Source organism: Mauremys reevesii, linkage group 12 (assembly GCF_016161935.1).
Source record: "Mauremys reevesii isolate NIE-2019 linkage group 12, ASM1616193v1, whole genome shotgun sequence".
Taxonomy (NCBI): domain Eukaryota; kingdom Metazoa; phylum Chordata; order Testudines; family Geoemydidae; genus Mauremys; species Mauremys reevesii.
Genome location: NC_052634.1, coordinates 40604876 through 40617831, shown reverse-complemented (window position 1 = coordinate 40617831; position 12956 = coordinate 40604876). Strand labels below are relative to the sequence as shown.

At 51.7% G+C, this 12956-nt stretch overlaps 3 non-coding genes across 3 annotated transcripts; 2 read left to right on the top strand and 1 right to left on the bottom strand.

Annotated features, from left to right (window-relative positions):
• Positions 1 to 7229: 7229 nt before the first annotated feature.
• TRNAS-CGA lies at positions 7230 to 7300 on the bottom strand. The gene has a single exon. It is a non-coding gene; the product is annotated as a tRNA-Ser (tRNA).
• A 1487-nt stretch (positions 7301 to 8787) lies between these two features.
• Positions 8788 to 8859, top strand: TRNAQ-CUG. Its single transcript has one exon. It is a non-coding gene; the product is annotated as a tRNA-Gln (tRNA).
• A 1089-nt stretch (positions 8860 to 9948) lies between these two features.
• On the top strand, positions 9949 to 10021 carry TRNAK-CUU. Its single transcript has one exon. It is a non-coding gene; the product is annotated as a tRNA-Lys (tRNA).
• The last annotated feature ends 2935 nt before the right edge of the window (positions 10022 to 12956 follow it).

Sequence of the window (12956 nt, the reverse complement as noted above, 5' to 3'; positions counted from 1 at the left end):
GGGGCAAAAACCCCTCAGCTGGTGGTCCAAAGAGCGGGCTGGATGCCATTCAGAAACCCATCTGCCAGCAGCCGTGCCGGAGGCTCAGGCTTAATCCTCAAGGCCGAGCACAAAAACTTTCAGCCGGGAACATTTCGCTCCCTTCCCGCCTCCGCCCAAGCGGCAAGGGAGAAGCGGAGGAGACAGGCCGGCTCAAAGACACCTCCCTCCCACTTCCCTGTACGCTGTGCAAAGCTCTTGGCCTGCCTCATGCCTCGTCAGGAAAGCACGGTCATGCGGCCCAAGCCTGAGTCACGTCCGCAGCCTGGCCCGCCCCGGCTGACGGCTGCGCAGAGCCACGCGAGTCAATGGCAGGTCGAGTCCGGAGCCTCGGCTCTTTCCCCTGACAGCCACACACACAGCGCTGCCTAGCGCCCCCAGAGCCTCCCTCGTGTTCTCCCGCAGCAGCCGCCTGCCGGGGTGGTGGGAAAAGGGGACCAGGAAGCACTGCAGCCTCATTCCAGGACAGGAGGCCCTCGCCACGCCTAGGCCTGCCTCTTGCCTTCAGCCCAGGCAGCCAGAGGTGCCGGGGAGCTCCCTGGCAGGCCGCTTCGCCTCAGCCACCTCTTGCCTCATGGCCTAGGCTCTTGGTGCTCTGCTGGTCACCGGCTCGCTTGAAGGCCCAGAGGGAAAAGAAACAAGCCCACGCGTAGCGGAGGATGGTTTCGATCCATTGATCTCTGGGTTATGGGCCCAGCACGCTCCCGCTGCGCCACTCTGCTGCTTCTTCACACCCTTCCCCTGCCACCTAGCCGCCACTATCCGGATTAGTGCCTTACGCGCTCTCGTGCTGGCAGGCAGATGCGCAGGCTGCTAGGCAGCTGCCCTGCTCACAGGATTTTACAGCTTCTACAGGGTAAAAGGGATCTATTTGGGGTTTGGACCCCATTGGGAGCTGGGTAGCTGAGTGCCGGAGATGGGAGCACTTCTTAAACAGTTTTCAGTTAAGCTTTCAAGCTTGTGGGGGACGAGGTTCAGCCTTGGATCCGTGTCTGCAGCAGGCAAGCGCGTCTGGCTCAATCGCCCCACCCCCCGCTGTATTAGCAGACTAAAACCCGGAGCAAACGCACACGCCTTGCAAAGGAACAGGAGCCGGGATCTCGAACAAAAGTCAACTTTTTATTAAGATGACGTTCAAAGAAAAAAAAAGTGTACAGTACAGAGTTTCAGCATAGAAGTTTCTGGTGCTCAGGGAACAACGTACAGCTTACCCAAGGGATGCAAAATTCAGTTTAAGATCGGGTGGCATAAGGAATACATAATCTACAATAGCCCTGACTGGGGGCTAAAAGGTTAACGTACAGATACTGAGTTAGGAGGGTATGTTGTCCATATGAGGGCTACGTTCGGGTGTGGAATATAACGAGCGGTTACGACAATGAGGATGGATTGACCCGCGTTTGGTGAGTTTTAACGTTCGGTGTTTTGGAATCTTTGCCACAATCTAGTTGAAGCAGGGTCAGTATGAAGTCTGCCCTGCCATCTGTTGGTGATGTGTTGTCAAGGCCTTTTGGGGCTGATGTCATTTGCATGGTTACACCCACCCCGGATTGCATGATGGGAGTGCTTGTCCAAACGGTCATTTCAGCTGCTGCGATATCCCCAGTCTCTTTGTTATTGGGGCAGGAGTAATCCAGTGTATTTTCCTGTTGATTTTGGATCAAGGACAGAGTAACTGTACCTGGCATTAGAGGCCTGAGAGCGTCACCCTCTCCTGAAAAGTACTCACTATTTAGGGGTATGGGTTCCTAACGGCCGCTCGTGGAGGAGGTAGAAATGGATGTTTGTTGGTGTCTTGCAGGTGCTGCTGATGTCCTTTCTGCTGTCCCTGGTGTGGAAAAACAGAGGCAGAGGTGGTTTTGAATCTCTTCAAATTGTTGTTAGTGCTGCAGTTGCTCACCTAAGCTTATGCTGTTAGATGTTTTTCACGGTGTATTTTAGTCCTGAGGTAAAGGTGTGTTGTTAGGAGTGAGGTAGCAAACGTTAGTTGCGGAGGTGGTGCATGTGCCACAGAAGTTGTGTGCCCCCGGCCCCGGTTCCCGTCCAAGAGTCCAGTATTTCCATAAACCCACCCACTGACCTGTGACTAACAATCTCGCTCTGCTAACTCTTCCAGCAAAACTTTTCTACCAGGTTCTTATGCAGCGGTATATTTCTACCAACTTTAGCTTTTAAGTACCATCAAAGACAACCTGTTTAAGTATAACTAAAATTCCTGCTTCTGCATTGAAGATTTTCAGTGTATGCTATAACACATTATTTAAAAAAGAATAATAATTAATTCTATTTTTAAAGTAAAGAGAAGAAAACCATAAAATATGTGTTTAGAGATTGCTAAAGAATCCCATGGTGCAAAACACAAATATTGATTTTTAATCTCTTTTAACTTGCTATTGTTTGGAACCCATGTGTCTTGTCTAAAGATTTTTATGTTGGTTTGGGTGAGTTCTGAATCCAAGAACTGCTAAGTACCATTCTACTGTTCTTGATTCATGTCACCAGGATTACTACACTTAATTACTCTTGCCCTAATAAGAAAGAGTTTGGAGATCCCACAGCAGCCAAAATCACCTTTTGGACAAGCACCCCCATCATGCAATGCGGGGTGGGTGTGACCATGCACATCAGCAACTAAATGCCTTTGCATCACATCACCAACAGATGGCAGGGTAGAGTTCATTCTGACCCTGCTTACACCCTCCCCCCCCAGCCAAGAATTGGTGGTCCTGATACATCACACTCCCTGTTATACCAACTCATTGGTATTGAATGCTGAAGTTATGGCTAGCAAAAGTAGCCACCCATCTCTGCCCTGTAGCATCCAGCTTAGCCCTTGTTAACACAGAAGTCAGTGGATTGTTCTCTGTCCATAGCTGAAACTGAGCACCGGACAAGTAGTCTGGAAATTTCTCAGTCATGGCCCATTTCAAGGCCAAGAACTGCAGCTGGTGGATGGGATAGCGAGTTTCGCTATCAGACAGTCCTCAGCTGGCAAAGGCCACAGATTTACATTTACCTTTCACTTCCTGGTAGGCGAGTGCTCCCAGACCCTCCAAACTGGCATCAGCATGCATGATAAACGTTCGTTTGGGTCATCAAGGACTAGGACTGGCACATGAATCAGGCAAATAATGATTTCCCGTAAAGCCCTGTCACATCTCTCATCCCACCATGTCCCCAATGGAGAGGAGAGGAGCCCCTCCCCTGTCCCAGGCCAGGCACACCAGATCTGTGTGGGGAGGTGTCCATGATCCAACCCAGGCGTGCTGGAGCTGTTGGGGAGAGAAGATTCTCCCTCAGCCCAAGCCCACCAGAGTTGATATTGCAGTGGGGGAGAGGTATCTCTCATCTGGTTTTTAGATGCTCTGATGAGAGGGAGCAGGAGAAAGATTTTTCTTCTCCTTGCATTTCAAACCCTTCACCCCCCCCAACCACTTTCTGCTCTAGCCTGATTTCTCTCTCATGTCTCCAGGGCCGTCATTAGCTATAGGCAGCTGCCTAGGGCACCACTAGGTCTGGGGGCACCGCTCTGCTGGGAGCCTGGACAGATGGGAAGAGCAGGGCTCTTACAGCATGTAAGAGCAGGGCTGCTGGGTCCTAGAGAGAGCCGAATGCAGCACAGTCTGAGGGAGGGGATTGGCTGCTGGGGTCTCTGGGAAGGGGAGGGGGTAGGGGTTGGGGAAGGAGCTCACCTGTGAGTGTGACTCTTTCCCCCCGGCTGAGGTGAGGTGAGGCAGGCTCTGCGGCTCTGGAACCAGTATCCTTTGTTGTCCCCCATAACATCCATTCTTCCCCCCCCCGCCCCATGGAGCACCCCTCCTGTCGCCCTCCTCCCCAGGAGCATCCCTCTCGCTCGCCTCCCTCCCCTCCGTCAGGGCTGGGTTGGGTGAGGTGCTGGGGGGTAGGTGTGGGGGAGGAGGCTGGCTGGCTGCCAGCTGAGGAATGAAAGGGAAAGTAACTCACTTCCTGGGCAGTGAGCCAGGATTGGAATGTCACACGGGGCTGGGATGGGGTTAGCCAGATGTGTGAAAAATCAGGACAGGGGGTTGGGGTAGGGTGAGCAGATATCCCTATTTTATAGGACCAGGCCCAATTTTGGGGTCTTTTCTTATATAGGCTCCTTTTACCCCCACCCCCACCCCACCCCCTTTCCTGATTTTTCACACTTGCTGTCTGGTCACTCTAGGTGGGGGTAATTGGTGCCTATATAAGACAAAGCCCCAAATATCGGGACTGGCCCTATAAAATCAGGGCATCTGGATCTGGTCACCCTAGCTGGGGAGCGCCTCTCCCCCGGGCTTGCAGCTGCCACCGATCCACCTCATCCGGGGGGAGCTGTACAGGGCAGGATGAGCTGCTGTGGCTCCATGGGTGACCTGTCCCTGAGATCAGATGCTGGGCTAACTTCACCATGGTCCGTACGGCTGGTGGGGGTGCCCAGTGGCGGGTGAGTGGACCTGAGGGTGTGCTGCTGCTGTTGCTCTTCTGCACCCCAAGAGGTGGATTTTGGGGTCTACTGCAGCTGTTGGACAAGCAGGCTGGGGGGTGAGCCAAGCATGAAAGCAGGACTGTGTTGCCATTTAGATTGTCATTTAACAACTTTGTTTGCCAAAAATTATTGCTAACAATCCTGAATCCAATTTCAATATTTTTTTAAAAAAAAAAATCAATATCTTAGCCAAAACAGAAAATTAAGTTGTTTACAATTATTAGTGACAGGTTTAGTTTGGGGCAGGGAGTGGGCCAGTTTTCATCAGAGAAACAAAAAATGTTGACTGACTTTCCTATAGCCTGTTACTCCTGATAAGAGCCCTCCAACAACTGTAATATGCTCATCTCCTTACTGGTGTATAGAGCAGGGGTCGGCAACCTACGGCACACGTCCCAAAGGTGGCAGGTGAGCTGATTTTTGATGGTACGCAGCGGCAGGCTGAGCGGCTCAGCCCATCACTGCTCTGGGGTTCCGGCTGCTGCCCTATTGCCAGCTGGGATACCGGCCGTCGGCCCCACTCAGCACCTGCTGCTGGCCTGGGGACCCCCAAGGAACCCCAGGCTGGCAGCGGGCTGAGCAGGCTGGTGGCTGATACCCTGGCTGAACCACTCAACCTGCTGTCAGCCTGGGGTTCCATTCACTCAGCCGGCAGTGGGCTGAGTGGGCTGGTGGCGGGCTGAGCAGGGCCGGTGGAGGGTTGAGTGGCTCAGTCTGCTGCCAGTCTGGGGTGCCGGCAGTACTCAGCCTACTGCTACGCCGGGGTTCCTGCTGCCGGCCCCTTGCCAGTGAGGAGCCCAGCCGCCGACCCCTGTCTGCCTCCTGCGAGCCTGGGTGAGCAGAATCCCAGGTTGGTAGCGGGCTGAGGGGGGTTGGCGGCCGGGATCCTGGCTGGCAGGAGTTGGTGGTCAGAACCCCAGACCAGCAGCGGGCTGAGCAGGGCCTGGGATCCTTGTCTAGGGTTCCAGCCACCAGCCCCGCTCAGCCTGCACCCGGTCTGGGGTTCCATTTACTCAGCTGGCAGTGGCCTGAGCAGGACCGGTGGCCAGGACCTCAGATAATAGTTTATTTATATAATATACACATAGAGAGAGACCTTCTACAAACGTTAAAATGTATTACTGGCACGAGAAACCTTAAATTACAGTGAACTTGGCACACCACTTCTGAAAGGTTGCCGACCCCTGGTATAGACTGACCATATGTTGTACTAAGATTCTCCTGCTTTTTTTTTCCTGTGAGTCAGTATAGCTTTTGCCAGCCCAGAAGTTGGGCAGCCAATGTTTTACGTTTTCACAATATTTTCTCCAACTTTCATAAAGTAAATAAATAGTTAATATGAGTTTAAAAGGCCAGGGACACTTCCTTGTGAAGAATCTGTACAGCAGATCATGCTAGAGCTGTGAAAATGTCAGTTTTTGATGGAACTTTAGAGGCAGTGATTTATCATGTATTTTATCATGTGAATGTGCTGCTATTGCTAATGTCTTTCCAAACAAAAATAAGGCACAATAGGACTTCTGTAACATTTCTGTGCTACCTTAATCTAGATGAGATGATTCTGTGCTGACTTCATTTTGGTCACTTTGTGCTTTACCTAGCAGTAAAACTAGGGTTATATTTTCCCACTGTTTGGAAACCCAGCTTATTAAACTGATTTTGCAGCCAAAAAAGCCAGAAAGATTGCTTTTAATTAAAAACAAATCTTTGTTTCAATACCTCTTCATATAAATTTCCAATAACATTTTGACAAATTAAAAAAAATATATTATTTGCATCATTCTGTCAAATCAGAATTTTTTCTATAGTGCTACTTCTTTAGTGCTAGTGCATCAGCATTACAGTGTGCTTAGTTAAGTAAAACTGGTTTTAATAACGTGAATGTGGCAAGTTTTCCAATACTGTATGCTTATATTTGTGTTGCTAAGAGCAGATCAGGCACAGGGGCACCAGTTTAATAATCTCACCTAGGGCACCATAAATCCTAAGTACGGCCCTGCTGGTGAGTGCGGATCTCCCTCAGCCTGCCCCGCAATGCTGGTCAGTTTTATTGTCACTGTGATAGTCGGTGCTTCCCTTCAGGGCCGGCCCTAGAGGGGTCTGTGACAAATCCCCTTTCCTCCCCAGGCCCTGCCCACCCCACCCCACCCCACCCCTTCCCCAAGCCCCCACCTCTGTCCCATCTCTTCCCAGCTTGCACCTTCCTGCCCCATTCCTCTCCCTCCCCCACCTCCTCCAGTCCCTGCTCCTCCCCCTCCCTGCCCAGCCCCTCCTGCACCCCACAGAACAGCTGATCACTGGCAAGTGGAAGTCACTGAAGGGGAAGAGGAAGAGCTTGTCAGCAAGGCCTGTAGTGGGGGGGGGGAGCTGGCTGCCAGTGGGCGCTGAGCACCTATTTTTCCTCTGTTGGTTCTGCAGCCCCGTAGCTCCCATGGAGTCACTGAATTGGCTCCTTTCACACTCTAGAGAGAGGAGCAGAACCAGGGCTATGGCTGATCTATGGGGCACTAGGTGAGTGGCAGAGGCTTCAGGTGCCGAGAGTTTGCCCGACCCCTCAGGGACACAGTGTGAGGTGGTGTCCCAGGGATCTCTATGAAAGGAGCAGAACAGGATTTCCTTGGGGTGGGGAAAGAATTGAGAGTGTCTCAGGGGGTTGTACAGAGGTATTGCCCCAGTGAGACACCTGCTAAAACACAGGCTTCGCTGTGAGCAGGATTCGAACCCGCCTACTGGATTTCGACTCCAACACCTTAACCACTCGGCCATCACAGCTGTCAGCACAAAACTGCCCCAATGACAGAGAAACTGGTAAATAATCACAATGCCCAGGCGTGAAGTCATCTGAACTACAGAATTCCCACCGCAAACCTGGCTCCCAAAGCACAGGGGGGATTTGGGTTTGTTCTCTTTGCTTAGCCATGTGCAGTCGCACAGAGAGCGCGTTTAAAAGTCTCCCCTCCCACAGAGCGGGAAGGGGAAATGATTCTCAACTTGAAGCCTGATGTAGGGTGACCAGACGTCCCGATTTTATCAGGACTGTCCCGATATTTGCCTGTTTGTCCCGCGTCCCGACCGATGTTTGGTCAGGACACTGGACAAACAAAAAATTTTGCCCTCTGCTCCGGCACACAGGCAGAGCCCGAAGGGACACTCGCCCCCCCCCGACTCCGCCCCCTCCTTCCCCATTGGATCCTCCCCCAAATCCCCACCCTGGCCCTGCCCCAGCCCCACCCCTCACTGCCCCATTGGATCCCTCCCCAAATCCTCGCCCTGGCCCTGCCTCTTCCCCAAGCACGCGGCATCCTCCTCCCTCCCAGGTTTGCACACGGGCCATGGCCATGGCCGGGAGCGCAGCACGGAGGCTGCTCCAGCCCTGGAGCCTGCGGGGCAGTGCAGTGGGGCTGGGGGCAGTGAGCGGACAGGACCCATGTGGGTGGGGGGCGGAGACACATGTGGGGCAGACACGCTCCTGCCAGGAGGGCCCGGGCCCGGCTGCCTGGTTCGCCCCTTGCCCGGGAGCTGCAGGAGGGACCTGGAGTACGGCTCGGCTGCAGAGCTCGGAGCCCAGGCTGGGCCCAGGAGCGAGGGGATGAGGGAGCTGGGGGTGTATCGGGGGTCTGAGCCGAGAGTTGGGTGGAGACGGGGCCGTGCCACTGCCACCTGGCGGTGTGGGGGGAGCCTCTGGCTTTTTTGTTTTTTGCTCCGCCCTCCACGTCCCAATATTTCATCTTTGACATCTGGTCACCCCAGCCTGGTGTGAATGAGGATGTCTGGACCAAGGGGCCAGGGACTGGCCTTTGCTAGAGAAACCACTGTCAAGTGTTAGCCAATTAGGACAAGTCAGCAAATAAGAACAACCTCAGGTCTCAGTAACTGCTGCAGGTAGCAAAGTCCTACAGGAGCAGTTTCCGGCACTACACCTGCGCAGCTCTGCTCCCCGGCTCTTCTCGGGCTCCTGCTCTCTCCTTAGCTCTGCCCCACTCTGGCCCAAGCAGTTCCAGCTCCCACGGAGGATGGGACCCCCTGGCCTGGTGACTGCCTGGCCTGTCAGTGCGGCTAACTTGGAGCTTAGGCCTCTCCCCATTGCCCAGGGGACTGTCAGTCTCAGGGTCCTGATTTCCCATTGGCCCTTCCCCCTTCTATTGGGACTGGGAACTAGCCAACCAAAAACCCCACTAAGTTTTAGTAAGGGGCCAACAGTCCCTTACATGAGCCAGTCCAGTGAGGGTCACCAATGTGCAGAAAAAGCAGCAGGAGCTGGTCCCATGGTGTAACGGGCAGCACTCAGGACTCTGAATCCTGCAATCTGAGTTCAAATCTCAGTGGGACCTTGTGTTGGGTTGTGGTGAAGCCCTGGAGCTTGCAGTGCTCAACTTCCCTGTTTCCAGTTGTAGGAGAACAAGTCTTTCCCTTCTGGCTGTGGTGGGTCAGGGCTCTAGAGCTGGGTACTGGTGTCTTAGGGTTGGGATTCTCATGGCTTTACCTGGTGCCCATAAGTCTGGTACTTGCCACTGTGCTTGAAGGAAGCAGGGCTGGGCAGGTGGGAGCCCAGCACCTCTCCTCCTCTGGGCACCTTGAGCAGAGGCAGCTGGTGCTGACAGCTCCAAGGGAAGGCTTAAAAGCAACTGAGGGCAGGGCAAGAGGAGGGGAGGACCATGCCTATGTGTGGCCAGCAGACAGCCACAGACACTCCCTACCATGCCAAACCCCTGCAGGGCAGCTGCTGATGCTCTGTGGCCAACATCAGAAGAAGGTAGGAAAGCAGGGCTGGGCCCCTGAGGGTGCTCACTTTGGCAGTGGAGCTGCCCATTTTCTTTGGCAAGTCAGGAAAGACAAAGGCAAGACTGGAAGCCCCTGGGGCTCATGCCCCAGCCTTTGTGACACCCAACCCCCAACTCCTTCCTGGGGCTCTAGCTGAAGCCAGAGCACTGGCCTGAGTGACCAAGAAGAGGTTCCAGCTGTGAAGAAAGCAGGACTTGCAGCACAAAGTGAGCACAACCACGAGGGGACTCAAATCCTGAATCATCCGATCCACAGGAGATGCCTTATACTTTAGGCCACATGATGAAGGGGTCTAAGCTCTTCTTTGGAAAAGCCAGACACTGTGTTTCTCAGGTCATCTGCTGAGGGGGCCGAGACACTCTGGGCACAAGAAGTCGAGTTCCCAGCGAGACATGAGACTTAATTGTATGGGGCCAGGTGCAGGGCTTTGGCAGGGAGGCTCAGGCATGGGGGATTGATGTGCAGCGGATGGACCGGCTGTCTAGGTTGGGAGATTTAGTCTCCCTGAGGAGGAGGAGGAATCCTGCTGACAGGCAGTGGCTGTGCATAAAAAGAGGAGGGGTTCCTGGGACTTTTTTTGCCCCCACTTTGCCTGCCTGCTCACTCTTGTGGTGAATGGTGAAGATGCTTCTTAACAAGCCCAGGTAGCTCAGTTGGTTGAGCATCAGGCTCTTAATCTGAGGGTCCAGGGTTTAAGCCCCTGTCTGGGTGCTCAGCTTTTATGTTGCCTTGTGTGCCAGGACCCAAATTCTGTTGACAGCCACACAGGGATTCCCAGAAGCTGTGGCCATTTCCTGGAAAGTTTCCTTTCCTTAGCAATCAGGAGAGAGGCCACATCCACAGGAGCAGGTGCAGATAGCGCAGTCTCTGGCTGCCAGGAAGTGCTGTGGGGCCAGGTGCTGAGAAAGCCCAGAGGGGGAGCAGCAGAGATGGGGGGAAGGGAGAGAGAGAGAGAAGCAATGAGGACAGAGCATAAGTGTAAAGGGGGCATCTGGTCTGGCTATTGTGGGGAACTTCCCTGGTTTATACACGACCCTGGTGCAATTGGCTGTAGAAAGGATCTGAGTCCCCACCCCCTTACCCAGAGGCTGCCTGACCTCGAGGACTGTTAGGATACAGAGATTCAGGCCAGTCTGCAAAGGCCTGTACTTTAAGAATTTAGGTGTATTTTATCACTTAGCTAGTTATAAAGGTATAAAAGAAAGAATAAAAAAATCACTGTCTGTCTGTGTAATGGCCTTCTCTTACTGTGACAGTCTGAGGCCTGGTTCTTCGGCTAAGCAGCAAAGGCAGCCATAAGGTGGGAAGTGTCTGGTCACAACCTCACATTCCCAACTAGTCACATTGAAATAAGGTGCTATTGGGCTGTTAGGAATACAATCCTGCCCTGATATTCCATCACCTCCAGAGAAAGGGAAACTTAGTTTGGTAGCATCCTGTCTGGCAAGAACTCACTTATCAATAGACACAGCTGGAAAACCCTTATGTCTGTATAGATGTAGTTGTGAAATCCTCCCTTCTGTATTGTTTTGTATGTTTATTTGCATGGTCTCTGTCTGATTCTGTGATTGTTTCTGTCTGCTGTATAATTAATTTTGTTGGGTGTAAACCAATGAAGGTGGTGGAATATAATTGGTTAGATAATCACGTTACAGTATATTAGGATTGGTTAGTTACATTTCAGTAAAATGATTGGTTAAGGAACAGCTAAGCAGAACTCAGGTTTTACTATATAGTCTGCAGTCAATCAGGAAGGCAGGGGGGAGGTGGGAAATGGGAACAGGGACTGGGGATGGGGGAATTGGGATCATGTTTTGCTACAGGGGGAAATGGGAACTGGGATGGGAACAGAAACAGGGACACAGACAAGGCTCTTTGATGTCAGAGCTGAGAAGGGAACACTAAGGAAGGAAACTGGAATCATGCTTGCTGGACGTTCACCCCAATAAACATCGAATTGTTTGCGCCTTTGGACTTCAGGTATTGCTGCTCTCTGTTCATGCGAGAAGGACCAGGGAAGTGAGAGGGTGAAGGAATAAGCCCCCTAACAGTCATTTGTTGCTCTAGGCTCCATTCACATCCCACGCCTGACACCATCACTGTCTTCTATCTGACGACATAGCCTAATTTCAACCTCTCCTGTAACATTACACCACCAACTATTTAGCATTTGTATGAGAGAAGTTGGAGGGAATTCAAACATCTTCAAATGGCAAAACTTTTCCCCCGGCCTGGTCAGTGAATCCTATGGTGAGAAACTTTCTGTGCATTTCAGTCTCTTGTATTGTTGGATGGGGCCTGAGGTGCTGGAAGGGAAATGTCCATGGAAAACTTGGACATCACTGTTGTCCAAAAAAAAGCAGGTGTTAGACACAATCGCTTCTCGTATTCCCGTGGAATCCGAGTCTAGCTGAAGAATTTCTGTCTATCCTAGAGAGAATCATTCCATTGTAAATACAAATGAAATGAGATCTTCAGGTCGAGTCAGCGCCTTTTAAAAATATTTACTGAGAAAAAAGCCATTCTTTGTCTTGTTGATAAGGACAAGAAGCCCTTTTTTCCTTTCCATTTCAAATGCAAAATGAATGGAGATTTTCATTGAAAAACTTCTGGGTTTTAGGGGTAATTGAACCCGGGCCATGGCTGTTAAAACACCAGAACCTACTGCTTAAAGCACCAGGGAGGGTTGTTTTTTTCTGACAGCCAGTGTTGTTTTTCTCAGCCTCCTACTTCACCAATGTCAGACTCTGAGTGCAGTTAAGCTCTGGAATAGGCTCCCAAAGGCGTCTGTGGTGTCTCTGTCCTCAGAGGTTTTTAAGAACAAGTTGAACAAACCTCTGTCGAGGATACTCTGCATATACTTGGTCCCATAGACAACCTGCTCTGGCTCTATCTGCTACCTTCATCGTGTTTGGATGTAAAGGTGGGAAATGATGGGGAAATTGGCCCCTCTTTCAAGTTTAAATGTTGTAACTTCTACATCTAGACCGGGGTGGCCAACCTGAGCCAACGTAACTGCCAAACGTGCACCTTTGTATGCAACTGCTGAGTCAGTTGTGAACCTTGCTATCATTATCATTATCCCTTTGAAATGATGATGGTGATGGACACTTGGCTGTATATCCCAGAGTGCCCTGGACGTCTGCAGGCTGTATTAGCCAATCCAACCATTCGGCACTTGCAGATGGGCACCTCTGTATTGTGCCTGAGTCTTGTACAGCTATGAATGGCTGGTAGATGCCGATACTTTCCCGTCTTTTTAACCAGCACTAATACCCAGCCAGGCCAGGGCTGGGAAGAGAGAGAGAGCAGGTTTCCCCTATTGTGGCCATCTCGCTTTTTCTTGACTAGCTTCACATCTGCACCAACTTATACTTTCCACATGTGAGCCTGGCTAGCTCAGTTGGCAGAGCATCAGACTTTTAATCTGAGAGTCCAGGGTTCAAGTCCCTGTTCAGGTGAAAAACTCCTCGCTGTGATTATAAAAATCTGTCTTTCTGGAGTCTTGTTCAGTGTTACTTTGGTGTTGCTCTTTCTCTCCAGGATTTTGCCTTTCCTAAGAAGGGCCTTTCTGGGGGGGGGATTGAAGGAGCAAATCCTTGACATCCCCTCTGTCCTTGCAGGCTGGAGGAATAAAGTCCTCTGG